The sequence below is a fragment of the Dermacentor albipictus genome, chromosome 8 (genome assembly GCF_038994185.2).
Source record: "Dermacentor albipictus isolate Rhodes 1998 colony chromosome 8, USDA_Dalb.pri_finalv2, whole genome shotgun sequence".
In the NCBI taxonomy this organism is placed as follows: Eukaryota; Metazoa; Arthropoda; class Arachnida; order Ixodida; family Ixodidae; genus Dermacentor; species Dermacentor albipictus.
The window spans coordinates 13,242,138-13,257,779 of NC_091828.1; the positions used below are offsets into that span (position 1 = coordinate 13,242,138).

The following is a 15,642-nucleotide window of genomic DNA, read 5'->3' on the forward strand; positions in this document are numbered from 1 at the left end:
GTAATTAAACGCTGCAGCAATTAAAACGGTGCAGCACATTATAGCTAAGATGCCTCTCATTACTACTAAATCTAAGTTTTTTTTTTTTACCGTACTATTGCAGACCTCTGGCCTGCAATAGTAGAAACACGACAAACAGCATCGCTTCTGTTGTGAACCTCGTTTTCCTCGTCCTCGACTAGTAAGCGCTGCTGTTTCTCAAATATAAGTTTCTTCGGGACATTGGGAAACGTAGCCAATAACGGCTGCATCATCCTTTCAAACACTTTTTTTTCAATGTTTTCCTCAAGTTATATCTAATCCGCACGCATTTACCTTGGCAAAAATATTTCTTATACCCGTCCACCCTTTGTCAGCTTTGATCTTGGTGCCATTTGCCGTTGTGCCAGTGCTGCAAAGTGAATTTCCTGCAAATTGTGAAATTTTGTCATGCACAGTGTTGAGCGATTAAATACGTAATTTACTTCGCATACCTTGACCACCAGAAACACTTCAAATTTTGCAAATATATAACGCATATCATGGTTCTTAATTCTGCCATATATACCCTATGTTTAAAATAGAGCTCCATCCAGAAATTGCGAAACCTAACGTAGGATGGTCATATGATGATTTCGAAAGCTGAAGAAAGAAATGTATAACAAAAGCTGTTTTTAATTTAAAAGCTTTTAAATTCTCACTCACACTTGCCGTACCACCCTCCCTCTGCCCCACGTTCGCTGAATTTTGATTTGCTGGCATTTCCAGTTACGCCAGAGCAGCGGGCTAAATTATGTGCCACTCGCAGAAAGGCCTTGCAACACTCCGGAGCACTTTCATACATATTATTTGAAAGCGGCAGTAAAGCCACACAGTTCAAATTTTGCGTGTAAATTACATATAACGTGCCCATCAATTTGGTCATATCAAAGCGAGCTATCCTGGTTCATGGACAGCGCCGAAAACCACTATAAACCTGGTATGACGCATAAAATTAGTAAACAAACAAGCGTTCTGTGGCTATTACCGCAGCGTTTGTTTAGACCAGGAAATTGGTAGTTTGGCCACACACAAACAGGTAACTTACCACTTATTTTCACTTAATTATGATTTGCTGTCTTTTACAGTTGTTTTGTGACAGTGAAAAACATCGCACTAACTGCAGTGTGATACCGTGGAAAGATTGCAGAAGAAACTTTCTCCAAAAGAATAAACGTACCCAGTCTGAACATGTTTGTTAGTGACAGGATATCTAGTTGTTCAAGTATATACTATCAGCGTGCTTGAAATTATTCCCCTAGATGGCCACAAGAAGTAACGGCATGACTTGTATAATGCATAGAGATTGGGAGAAAACGATTGTAAATTCGAAGGCAATTCTTTGCCTAGTCGGAACCAAGGTCTCAGCAAAGTTGCCGGCAAGGACACGGCGACATTTTGATGACGTTTTTTTCCGAAAAAAATTCAACCGATCAAGGAAATAGTGCGGTCTAAAAATGTGGAGATAGGCGAAGCATTGCGGCCTCATTGCCGGTACCCGATACAGTGAAAACAAACACTGGATGTAGTGCAAATTAAGGCCAGTATCGGACATAATCCAAAGGGACCCTGGATTAGGGTGGCCCGCGATGGCAGGCGATGTACGCGCGCTCAAACATGTCGTTGTGATGCTGCCGTCGTCATTTATTCGTTGTCCTGCAATTGTCGACATCTCGCCCTTATCACAAAGCCACCGTTATGTTGTACTAGTCGTTTCACCATCGTAATTTTTCCGTAGACATTGCACTTTCATCCACACATTGCCATCAAACCTTCATCCTGACGCCGTCGTCGTTCCTTTGTTGTCATGCCATCACCGACACGCCATCGTCCTCGTGCCGTCATAACAGCGTTGTGATGTCGCACGTAATCACGTTAACATCGTCACCCTATTGTCGTCATGCCATCGTTATTCAAGCTCAATCATTTCTTAATGACATCATTGCCATCGTGTAGTCATCGTTATACCACCGGCATCAATCCAGCATCGGCAACGCGGTATCTTCAAACAATCGTTGTCATGCCATCTTGGTCACTGCAATGTCGTCCTTTCGTGGTCCTCATTCAGTACTCGTATGCACATACCTATTGCTCGACTGCCGTCTGAGCCCTTGGTATGGGCCATTTGGTATGTGCTTGTCCACAATGAATTGTAGCGTCCGGGACATCAACGTGATCGCCCTAGGAAAAAAGACGTGGTCAGACGATGCTACGGGTGACGCAGGTGTTTATCAGGCACTGGAGACCGAAGAAATAAAAAAAATAGTTCAGATTGAGTTTTCGCAATGGAACAGCGTCCCGTTGTCTCTCTCTCGTTGATGTGCTCGAAATCGGTGACCGCAGATGTCTGGATGAACGCGCATCTTGTCGCGCGATGCAAAAAGGAAGTGGAGTCATGTCGAACACCGACAATGAACGCCAGCAAACCTCGACCAACCAGGAAGCCGCTAAGCCTGCTGTAACCGCTGCGGTTTCGCGAACGTCGTCCACCTACAAGAAATTTGAGAGTGGAACCCGACGGCCTAGTTTATTTAAGCCGCAGCCCGTTTCGTACTCCCGCGGATAACGCCACAGACCCGCAAGTACCTCCTTGCCGCCAACGCGGTTCCAGCAGCAGTCATCCACGACATCGCTGACCTACTCTTTCCTTCGTCGTCTTAGCGTCGCCTTATGATGACCCTCGCACGTACTCCTCCTCCACCCCTCCAATCGGCGCTTTTCTGAGCAATGATTGGGCCTTCGGGCCATCGGGCACTGCGCTGAAACCTGCGCTGAATGACGCTTTGCTCATGTTTTCACTTTCCGTCGGCGCCATGAGTTGGCCACCTCCCTCTGCTGCGAGTCCAGCTCCATCGGGGTACAGGGGATACCATAGAGTTTCTCACTACTTTACCTAGAGGGAAATCTGGCGCTGCTGCGCTGTGGTACGCATAGGAATGCCGGTATATTGTGACTTCGGATTGGCATCGTTCTTGGGGAGACAGGACACCTTGAAGGGCCCCTTGAAGACGCGCTTGGCAAGCACCGTTCCGTCTGTCACAATGATTCATTTTCTACTAAAACAGCACGTGAAAAGATGTTTTAGCTTTATTATTACACAAAAACATGTTTTTTTTAACTCTGAGAACTTGTTATTGCATGTACGACTATATGTTACGTAAAAAGTATTAGCGAGCCGTTAAAGTTGGAAGACAGACGACAAAGTTTGCGCCCGCTTTGAAACAGTTTGTCGTCTGTTCTTGCTTTTCTTCTCTTGGTCATGCATTGTAGGTGAGTAAAGACGTAATATGCGTGAATGTAAACATTTTATGAATATTTTACTTTGAGAACGCGTTATTTGTGTAGCCATATTCACGTTTTAGACGAAGCCTCTTACAACACCAGCCAATGCGAGCCTCGCAGACACATAGACCGTCATTCCCATGCCGGCACGGTGCCCCCTTAAGAAACTCCCATAGATGGTGGCGCCAGATTTCCCTCTAGGTGTTGTAGTGAGAAACTCTATGGGGGATACTCTCTGTTTCTTGAAAGTCTGCTTTTCACTGGGTTTTTCTTATCCCCGGGTGCTGCACGTTTCACTGCACCAGCCGGCGTGAAAATGGCTTCACGGTGTTCACCATCGGAAGAAAACATGACACCACCTGTAGAAAGAAGCGCACTCGTGGCATCGACCGTAAGGACCTAGTTCCGACCAAGCATACTGTGCTCTGTGAGCTACCGAGTATTTCTTTGTAGCTAAACGACTGCGTATACTTGAAGCTTATTGCGAATTCATGAGATACAATCTTGCACAATCTTGCTTAATTCTCTTATCCTTTTGCGTCGTCTTGAACGTTATCCTGCACATTTGATGACATTGCCCTGTGTGTTGTAACAACCATTGCTGGTGTGCGGAATTCGCTTACATTAGACGCTTCAGTTTCTTAATCTCGGCGTGGTATTTCTTGCGAAAGCGCTTGTAACGCCGACGTTTACTTTCTTGCTAGCTAATAGATGCGCTTCTGGTTTGGCGCAGTATGGAAAACGTGCTTTTTAATGCAGCAGCATTAGGAGTGCCATGAAGGCTCAAACCATCCATAGACTGTGTGGAGCCTGGCACATATGTAAGATGTATAAAAGAGGATGAAATACTAGTAGGTTAATAATAGGAGATGTATTATATATTAACTATTATAACAAAACGGACTATACAATATTTCTTGTGACTAACAATTACAAGTAAAAGTGAGCGTGATTAGGCATGAAGAAGTAGCGTGAGAAGAATTTATAATGAATGAGATTTAATGACTGACTTACAATCACTGACTTAAATAACGACCAAGGATGTGTCAGCGAAATTTAGAATAATGAAGGATGACCTCGGAAAATAGAGAATGAATAAGACTGACAGAGCTATACTGACAATGACACAGAAAAACTGACAATGACCATGCAAAATTAGAATGGATAAGAATGACTCAACAAAATTAAAAATGACTAAGCCGGACTGAGAATGAATAAGCAATATAAGAAGTGACGCAGAAAAATTACAAATATTTAAGAATGACTCAGTAAAATTCACAATGACTAAGAACGAACTATCAAAATAGTGAATAACTCAACCAAATTTAAATGCCTGGCAAAAGCTCATTAAGGTAGAGGATGACTTGGCAAAACAAGGCATCAGCAGGAATGACTGTATAATCGAAAATGGCGAGGCAGAATTGAGATTCAGTCAGTAAACATGATAATTTCTAAGAATGACGGAACTAATTTGACTGTAAGTAAGATTGCCTCACCAAAACTGAAAATGACTAAGCAGGTCTAAGCGAAATTGGGAATGGCTAAGAACGTAATATTTCGATGACTTAATCTAATTATCCGTAGGTGCCAGTAATGATCCAGAGATGTCAAGTCAAACCCTTGGCCAGGCCACTTCTCCAAATTGTCGGTAATATTGCTTCTCCCTCGATACGATGAAAAAAGATTAATGTCTTTCAAGCACCTGTGATTTTTTTTATTCAACAAGTAACAAACTTGCTGCATGGAAATCACTCCGAGGCACCAAGAAACCATCCTGCCTCTAAAACCACTCAGGAGCAGCTTCATAAACAGTATTTCTGTGAAAATCCTGCACTAGATGAAATCTCGATTTGGCATAACGTCAATGGGCAGAAAAATATTGATGAATGTACAAATATATAAAGTAAATACTCTACCGTTAGAACTGTTCAAAATAAATACGACCAGTATTAAAATGACAAAGCCTATAGGGGCTATATTAGTCCGCATTTATTGTTCATGGCGCAAGCGTTCACACTTACCGCTTTCATTGCGCAAACGAGATGATGAATAAGGCGGCAGATGGTAGGGTCAAGCATGTCCCACCACTTTCTTTTGTTTTTGTTTTATAGTAGAACGTAAAAAAAGGTTAACTTAGACGCGCTCGTGGGCGCCAGCCAACGCCGGCGCGCGCACGGTGACTTTCTCCACGTGCCGTGCGCAGAGCACGCAGCCGGTCGAGACAAGATATCGAGGGGGAAAGCGAGGGCGCCGAGGAGAGTTTCGCTACTTGCTATAACAAGGGGCTTCAGCATTTGGTGGGGAGGGGGTAGCTGGAAAGAGTGGCACCTACGTTGAGGCCGCCACACAAAAAAGTCAAGAGCGCGAGGGTCAATGCCCATCGTCAAGTCCGATCCACGCGGAAAAGGCCAAAGGGAAGGAAGGGGTGGTAGGTGAGAATGAAATAGTGATTATCGCAAGCGACTCAAACCTGGCCAAGTGCTCAGAAGCAATTGTTGAGAGGGTGAAAGCCGATACAAGAGCAGAGGTAGGGACATTTCCAGGGCGGGCACTGGGTTGATGTCCTAAACAGGAAAGGGACAGGACTAGCCCAGCGCTTGGCGAAGGGAGTGGACGACATGCGTGAGCTATCCACTCAGGTGCAGATCATGGTGTGCACGGTGCCGGAGGTGCCTGCACGTGACAGTCGCGTATAAAGAGCCGTAGTCGCTGCTAATGAAGCGATATGGAAAATGAGCCGAAAGAAAGGCTTCGAGGTTGTCGAACTAAACATGAAAGTGAGAAGGTGTGGTGGTTTTCAAGGAGACGGGATCCACTTCAATTACAGGCTTGGACGAGAAGTGGGCTGGCGACTTACTAGTCACACGGCTGCTTTTTCAGGGGGCCCACGGGCGCTCACGAGGCCAGGATAAGTAGTAATGAAGAAGGTACCCAGGGAAACCTCAGAAGAGCATCGCCGTAAATAACAGAGAAAGGAGGAAAACAAGAAAGAGAACTCGGCATGTTATTGGCTACATAAACATGCAGGGTGGAAGAAGAAATTAAAGTGGGCAGATTTTGAGGAGCAGTTAAATAGAGAACAGATAGGTGTTTATGGGGTTATAGAAACGCACCTTAGAGACTCAGAGCCGCCACTGATAGAGAATTATGGTTCGGAAAGGCGCAACCGAACTAAGTCGCAAAATGGAGGGGGGGGGGGGGGGAATCGGAATGCGCATTCATAAGGGAGCCAAATGGAAAAGAATAAATTCAAAGGTCCAGAGCATCTTTTGTTATCAGGTACAATGAATGAATGGAAAAAAAAAAACTTGGCTTAGCGTAAGATATTTCTGGACCGGAAATAATGGCACAGACAAGAACCGAGAGTTAGTGGAATGTCTAAGTACTAACATTATGGATTTCGGGAATGGTACCTAAATTATCCTATTAGGTATCGTGAATGCCCACATACAGGATGTAGATGGCTGAAGCAATAAAGCGACGTGTACCGACCAAAAGAAATACTGAAGAAGGAATAAATCTAAAAGACGTTTCGGCTTCCCTACGGAAGCCTTGTTCACAATGGAATCAAAGAAGGTTCAGGGCAGCTTATGTATACTTCAGAACGTAACATAAGAAGCGCGTGTATGAAGGGGAGAGGGTTCTTTTATTTCGTTTAAGCGTGTGACGTGTTTTTTGTATCCCCAGTTTTTGCAGATACAGCCTCGACCAGACGGGCTTCCGTCGAACCCTCGTTTGATCTAGAATGCTATACCGAAAACAACGGGAAGTCAATGTTAGATCTTTGCGAGCAAGATGACCTCATTATCGTGAATTCAGGGCCTAAGAGGTAAGGGCCACTCACGTGGAAAGTGGGAAACCGGCACTCGATCATTGATTACTGTCCGATGACAGAAGGAATTTATGATAGGCTGACAGAAATGGTTATTGACGAGGAAGGGTATAGCAGTATAAAGAGTGACCATAAACGCATATTTTAAAAATTCGACATGTAGTTGGGGAAGAGAGCAAGGAGTGCATAACTGCCATTTCAAATTTGAACGCTGAAGAAATAGTAATTATAGTCACATGTGTCGAGGAAAAAGTTGGCAATGGCCACGCAAAGAGTTGGAATATAGTGAGCATCAAAGGATAATAATGAGAGAAATAAGGAAAGAGAAACAGCATGTTTGTTGGAAAGGAAAAAAAGGAAACCGAAAAGCTGGTGGAACAGGAAGGTATGAGAAGTTGTCGCCGAACGACAGAAAGCATCACGAGGGCACAGGCAGGCAAAGAAGGTGCAGCTGCTGCAGGATGAAATAGCCAGTAAATGGGAAATAATCCGGGAGAAAACATATATGCTTCAAGTACTGGTCCAAGCATAGATAAAAGGTGGAAGTGAACGGTGGTTGTCAGGAATACGTGACAAAAAGAAGGCTGCACCTAGAATATTTAGCAACCGCATAAAATTATTAGGCAGGAAGTGAACAACAATACAGCATATCCTAGACGAAGATGGAAACGAACTGGAAGGAGATGCAGCAATAAATTACGTCCCAAAATAACAGCCGAATCTTTCCAAATCACTGACACGGTTGTATTTGGAAAAAAAAAGAGTAGGAAAGAAAAGTAGCTGGAAAACTAGCTAGTGCTGTCAAATTTCAACTGCGAGAAAGCCGAAGAGAACATTCCTAAGCGCACAGCCACAGGGCTAGACGAGGTTCCCGTTAGGTTGATTTAGGAACTAGGAGAAAAAGCAAGGAAGCTCTGGTGGAAGCAGTGGAAAAACCTTTAAAGGACAGACGAATACCAGACAGTTGGCGACAAAGTAGAATGAATTTCATTTATAAAGGTAAGGGGGAGAAAAATAGAATGAAGTCGTATAGATCGTTGACCACTATATCGGTAATATACAGGCTAGCAATGCAGGCAACCAAATTAAAGCTTCAAGCATGGGCAGTGAATAATGGCATTTTGGGAGAACTTCAAAGCGGCTCGAGAATAGGAAGACGTTTGGATGATAACTTATTTGTTCTTACTTAGTGTATTGAACTATCAATAGTAGAAAGCAGACAGTTAAATATGACCTTTTTAGACCATTACAGGAGCGTATGACAACGTAGACCGCAACATTTTGTGTGATATCCCGGAAGCGTAAGGCCTAGCTAACGATTCTCTAGAGCTTTTGAGAGATATATACCTAGAAAATACCATTTGCGTTGAATGGGAAGGGATGAGGAGCGGAGAGGGCGCTAGAAAGAAATAATATCGGGTTTACTCTCTCATACAAAAACGCGGGTACAGTAGTAGATCAGCAGTTCCCAGGTTTATTTTATGCAGAAGACATCGTGTTGCTAGCTAAAAGCAAAGTGATTTGCAACGTCTGGCTAATGTCTGTGGACAGGAAGGCGAGAATTTAGGTTTTAAATTTAGTATTAGGAAACCAGGCATTATGGTATTCAATGAAAACAGTGAACAGACAGTGGCAATGTAGGGCCAGGAAATACCTCGGGTAAAAGAATATATACCTTCGTATATCGATAAGCAAAGGTAATAGATACATGGTAGCACAGGCAAAGACAGCAGGGGTAAAGGGGAAGAGAAATGCAGCTGTAATGATGCCCAGAGCGCCATGGCTATACAATTGGTAACAGGTGTTCCTGAGTATGTGGAAAGGTTTAATCGTTTCAGGACTTACATTTGTAAATGCACTTGTTTGCTTGAAATCAGTGGTACAATCCGGCCTCGATGGCAACCAAATGTCAGTGAGATGCCTTGCATTGGGCGCTCACGGGAAGACTACAAATGAAGTTGTACAGGGTGACATGGGCTGGACAAGTTATGAAGTAAGGGAAGCTCAAATAAAATTGATTATTAAGAGCGACTCAGAATTATGGGCGAATGTAAATGGGCTGGTAGAGTGTTGATGTATTTGTACAGGAAAAACATTGATTCAAAGTGGAGAAAAATAACTAGGAAGCTTACCAGCAAGTATACGCCTGTAGGGTGAGCAACACAGAAACAAAAAACGTCGCGCGGAAAGCCAGAGAGGCTGGACTTACTCTATGGAAAGCCAGACAGTAACTACGTAAAAGGAAAAAAAAACGAAACCAGGATAGGAACAACTTATGATAACTCAAAAGGAAGTTCATTACCTTCTTAAGCGAGATCAGGGTGCCTTAGAACATGCACTTAAAAACGAGATATAAGAAGGAAGAAGAAGCACGTGCTTGCTGCAGAAGGGCTAGGGAAATGATAGAGCATGTTTTATTAGAATGTGACGATGTCTGCCCAGCGCTTGATTAGGCACCACTGACCTCCTTGAAGGCCTTCGGTTCAGCGAGAGCAGGGGGAAAGCAAACATGTCCGCAATAGATTAGTAAGAGGCAATTGGAAGATTAGCGGAAGAAATTTAGGGAAATGACAAACAATGCAGACGTACAAAAACAAAGTTCACAATGAGAGGTCAGTAAATTTGGTTATAGAAATTCAACGTGCTTTTTTCTCTTTTTATGTTTTTTTTTCAAGCTAGGTGCGACATTACGCAATACAATAGCAAGAGCTTGGTGGCGCAACGCACCACCCCCTTCCAAAGGGGACGCTCTTAACACCATCCGTCCATCTATGGTCGTTCCTTAGCTTTCCACTTGCAGCACCAGGTGTGAGCACATGCGTTACTGGCTTGCTTTGCCTCCTCACAAAAGACGCGGGAGTTTTTAGCCACGGATATTGAATGACATATGAGAGGGTATACATATGCAGCTCCGCTATAAAAAAAAGATATTTGCGTATACAATGAGCGTCGCATCACAAAGAGACGAGCTGATATGAGAGGCTGGGCTTCGTAAATGGCTCTTACGGCTTATTTTTGTATAGCAAGTTCTCACTTTCCGTGCCTTTTCACCATTTCGCGCTTTATATTTGCGGACCGTATGGAGTCAAGAGCGGGAACATTTTATGTCGCTATGACCATGAGTTTACTCTGAACGACTAAATGCGGGATACCACATCAGCGTAGTATCGCTTTAGCGGAATAGGCCTTAGGTCTGGCCTGCGTGTAGTAAGAACGCATCGTCTGCCGGTCAACTCTCCGCTGAACAATATCACACCGGCTCTAGGTCGACACTGACGGCTGGAAAAGGCTGACTATGAGCCACTGCGGAAGTGTGCGACAGTGTGTTTTCACTTATTTTGAGCGCTATTGAGTAGCTTTTTTTTTGCCTGCTAAATAACATAGCCTGCTCTGTCAATGCCTCTGTACTCGACCAGTGTCGTAATGTACCTCTTAGAAAAATCATGCTAGAAACAAAGCGTCTTTGCAAGAAGGCAGTCTAAAATCAAGTGGTTCGTGAAATTAGCAACGCGAACTCGAGTTGTCTTCGAATTATGTTTGATGAAAAGACGCACGAACCCGCCATTAAGGGTAATACTTTCAGAAACCGGGTCCTGGCAAAAAAAGTTTCCCCTTTTCTTGCAGTAAAAGCTCATAATTCTTAATATTGACGACCCATTTTTGGTTAACAGCTCTCAAGAAATCATGGATTTCCTGAAAGAAAATAGGGAGAAATGCTTATCAGCTTGCTCCTTTGACATCAAGGACGTGTACTACCCCATGTTTCAAAAGGAATTAACAATATGCGTAAAAGATTGCATCGCCGAGTATGGCGTGGTTGCATTTCAAAATTCAGCAGGTGTATCTGTCCAGAGCTTTTTAGGTATGCTCAGTTGCTACCTTCCCTCGACATATGCAGCATGGAATGCTGAAATATTCATTGAAAAGCAGCGTGTCTGCATCGGTTTATGTTTCGCGCCTATACCAAGTGATATTTTCCCAGCCCTCCATAGAAAAACCTGTCGCGTACCTTGTCGGAGCACAGGGTGGTTAAAGCTGTCAGGTACCTTAATGACTTTCTAGTCTTTTTCCAATCAGATGCACGTTCTCCAGTAGACAAGTTTTACGAAGTTTTATCTGGAGGCCTTAGCCCACTTACTCTTACGCTTGAAGGGTCGACTAATAATATGCTGCGTTTCATAGATATTCAGCTCGAGTTCATGGAACGGCACACATGTTGGGAGGATAAAGCCAGAGCTAATAAGCTCCTATTGCGGTATCAGGCCGCCCAATGGAAGCTCGTCAAGAGGATCAATGCCAACTTAAGCATTTAAATGTATTAAAGAAACCTTGTCTCAATGAGATCTGTACGAGTCTTATGGATCAGTCAGGGAGGTTATCAGCAGTAGGGTTTCCGGAGTCAGAGCAGGTTTCGTTAGTAGAGGGGCTGGTAAAAAGGTGTGGGTGGACAGCACAACTCGGGACGCAGCTAATCAACAGACGGAACGCAGAGGGAATAAGGTAGCGGTATTTCCCAATCTACATAGAACGACACATAATCTTAAGAGAATGGCTAGCCATGTGGGCACAAAAGCGGTCTTTTCAGCGCCAGAAGAACTCGCGAAAATATGTTGGTTAACGGACCCGCACCGTAAGCCAGCTGTTAAATGCTCTACAAGTCAGCGTAAGGCATCAGTCGGTTGCGTGGAAGCTGTTTTTACGAGATTCCGTGGTCCTGCGGCAAAAAAAAAAAAAAATGCATCGGACAGACAGGAAAGTGTCTTAATGACCGGTTACGAGAACAAAATCTAAACGTGCGAAATAAGCAATACGGTAATCTGTCAGCTCACTGTCAGGAATGCCGCTGTGCGCCGGTGTACGGGTCCTGCCATGCTCTTACGAAACACAAAGATAAAGATGTGCGAGAGATTATATTGACGCTGAGGCTATCTGTCGGAATACGGATTTGTTTGCTAGTGCCCCTTCGGTAGGCTTATTAGTTAAGGGGACACCATTTTTTGCATGGATAAAATTTGGATGATGTGGCGCCACTGTGCATGGGTTATATAGGCGGTTGTTTTTGTTGAAGTTAGCGCATTGTGGTGTCGTCTCCCTTCTGTCCTTGTTCTCTGGCACTAACTATGTTTTAAGGGGGTTTTTCAGCGTCACGAAAGCCAGTCGCGAAAGTGGCGTTGATGGCCTAATGTAACATCGAACTCTCCAATTGATCCCTTCAAGGACAGTAACCCGACGTTTTAGCAGGCTACGCTACAAATGCACTGAACATGTGGCGCTTTTCGATGAACTTTCTTTCAGGCCAAGGGCTTAGCGAGCTGCGCCATGAATGGCGCTTTTTCTTGCACTACAGTTCAACATGGTTAAAAAATTATGTTGTTTAACGTGGCAAAACGACGATTCAATAGTGAGGCACGCCATAGTGGGGGACTCCGGATTATTTCATTCATTTCATTTCATCTATTAATACTGTCAGCCTCATTGAAGGGCTATAACAGGAGTGGAAAAAACGGAACTGAACAGCAAAATAAGTATACAGAACATATTGAAAACCATAGTTATACATTAGTTAAAGAAAAAAAAAGATCATCTCGTGAAATCCACCCATAAACAAAAACAAAAATGCATCACTCAGAAATCAGAACAGCAATCTTATACAGCAGCAATCTGACGCCATCGCCCTATGCTAGTGCCATAGACGAAATTATCTAAGTCGCGTAGGAATTCAGCTAATGAACAGCAGAATCTGGAAGAGAGTTCCAGTCTCTGCAAGTTCGGGGAAAATAACTAAACTTGAAACAATTATTTTTTATAGTCGGTAATGGGATAAACTTACTATGACGATGCCTTGATGTTTTATTAGTTTTGATCTCAAAGTAATCTGATTTATTTGTTTTCAGATAATTATTGATAATGAGGTAAACAGTTCTTAGTCTTTCATATCTGGTTCTGGTTTCTAGCATAGGTAGTTGGGCTTGTTGGCAGAGTTCTGTTGAAGAATGGCTCCGGCGGTATTTATTAAAGATAAACATTACAGCGAGTCACTGAATCTTATCAAGCTTGTGACGATTAGTTGCTGTGTGAGTATCCCATATTATTTTAGCATATCCGATTATCGGTCTGACTAGGGTTTTGTAAGCGGGGCAATTTACATCCGGGGCAGCACTGTGCATAGTGCATCCCAGGTGCCATAGTGTTTTAAAAGCTTTGGAAATGACAATTTCAATGTGGGTATTCCATCGTAGATCTGATGTAAATGTTATGCCTAGGTATTTATAGTGATCGACTCTTTCAAGCATATAACCGTTGATTTGATAATTGTAATCAAGAACATTTTTCTTTCTAGTTACTGACATGAACACAGACTTTTTAAAGTTTAACTCCATCTGCCAGTCGTTACACCATTTCACTATTCATTGCAGGTTTATATTTAATTTAATCTGATCATCAACTGTATTTACGGTACTGTATATCACACAGTCGTCTGCAAAAAGTCTTAATGGAACATCAATTACACTTTGTAAATCATTATTAAAGATCAGAAATAGGAGTGGGCCTAAGACGCTACCTTTCGGTACACCAGAAGCAACGGGAAGTATGTTGGACTGACAACCTCTAACAGTTACACACTGTTCATGGGAAGATATATACGCAGAAAACCACTGTGCGAGTGTTTGATTTTTAAAGACCGCATTAATCTTACGTAACAATTTTTGGTGCGAAACTTTATCAAATGCTTTTGCAAATTCAAGGTAGAAAATGTCTGTTTGACCACGTGAATTTATTGTTTCTGCGAGGTCATGAACTATTTCTACCAGTTGGGTAAGCGTGGACAGTCCCTTTCGAAAGCCATGTTGACGATAATACAGGATATCATGCTGGTCGAGATAGCCGAGCAGGTGTTTGGATATGATATCTTCAAGTGACTTCGAAACTGTACTAGTGAGCGAGATCAGGCGATAATTACTAACAGAATTATTTCCCCTTTTATGAACCAGTATAACTTTCGCTCGCTTCCAACCACTTGGAAAGCATCCGCTACTAAAAGAAGACTGAAAAATTTTGGACAAGTATTTAGATACCCATTCAGCGTATCTATATTAGAACTCATTAGGGATACGATCTGGACCTTGGCTTTTCTTAATGTCAATATGTAATGGCAGATTTAGAACACCTTGCTCGTCAATCTCTAAATCAGTAATAGGAGGTCTTTCAGTGTCAACATTAAAAGGAGGCAGTATACCATTTTCACGCATGTAAACAGATGAAAAATATAGATTAAAATCTTCGGCGCGCTTATGGGCCTTCTCCTCGGTCTAAGCAGGGTGCTGAACTTTAGACAAATTTATATAGTGCCAGAATTTGCCAGGTGACTCGCGAAGAAATTTTGTGAGCGTCACATTATAGAATCTGTCTTTAGATTCCTTAAGAAGTCTCTTTAAATCCTCACTCATGCGGCGAATACATAGTTTATTTTCGGGGTTTTGGTTGGGTGAGTGAGCTTTACGTTTGCGTTTAAGTCTTCGTTTGAGATGAAGTATATCTCTGGTTATCCAGGGATTCTTTTTATTTGTGTGCTTAGTTTTCTTAGGTATAAAGTGATTAAGGCACCGTTCTCCTAATTTCGAAAATAATTCCCATAGTTGGTCCGTGCTAGCACCTAAGTCATACAGCTCCATCAAATCTGAATATGAATAATCAAGACACTCTATCACAGCAGCGTCATCAGCGTCATGAAAATTAAAGAAACTTTTTTTGGACGAAGTACTTATGACATCTGGTGATACCTTTAATGACAACAAAAACCATCCTGTGATCTGACAAGCCCTCCAGTGTTTCACATTCGCAGACATAACTTTGTATTCGTTCGGAAACAAAAATTAAATCAAGTATGGATGATGTTGTAGGACATATCCTTGTGTAATCAGACACAACTTGAACTAAATTATGACAAAAAGCCAGTTCAAGTAACTGCTCACAACTAGGCACTTCTCGTGTTCCAGGTAATTGCGAACACCAGTCAATACCGGGTAGGTTGAAATCTCCCAGTAACAACTTCCTACTATACTGAGGCAGGTAAGTGTCCATAAATGTTCGTAGATTTACCAGGACGTCCAGCGGAGCATTTGGAGCCCTTTAAACACCCCCAATTAAGAGTGTTTGTGTATCTAATTTTATCTTGACCCAATGTGCTTCTACGCCATTCACATCTGGAAGTACAGAAAGTGCTATTTGTCTTTGAGAATTACCACAACTCCCCCTCCCCTCTGTCTTCTCGATCCCTTCTTACTATTTTATAGTTAGGAGGGGTGACTTCAGTGTCGAGTACATCCTTGTGCAGCGAAGTTTGGTGAATACTATTAGGTGAAGTTCATGTTCTATGATTAGGCGTTCTAATTCGACAACTTTAATTATTATGCTTCTGGCATTCACATTTATCACTTTGAACGGTTTTGAACCTTTGTTCCTGCGTCAATTGACACTACCAGAAGGGGTATGGCATTTGTAACTTTGTT

The 15,642-nt window shown here is 42.8% G+C and overlaps 1 protein-coding gene across 8 annotated transcripts in view; it reads right to left on the reverse strand.

The window, feature by feature from the left end:
- LOC139048367 (uncharacterized) overlaps nt 1-15,642 on the reverse strand; it is a 223,067-nt gene that overhangs the window by 25,979 nt on the left and 181,446 nt on the right. For 2 of the 8 annotated variants that reach the window (XR_011507642.1, XR_011507639.1), the window contains one exon: nt 316-391. The exons of 4 other annotated variants lie outside the window; for them this stretch is intronic. The gene's annotated coding sequence lies outside the window, so the exon portion shown is untranslated. Of the gene's footprint in view, nt 1-315; nt 408-15,642 lie in introns of all 8 variants that reach the window. 2 more of the 8 variants (XR_011507640.1, XR_011507638.1) reach the window with 1 other exon arrangement.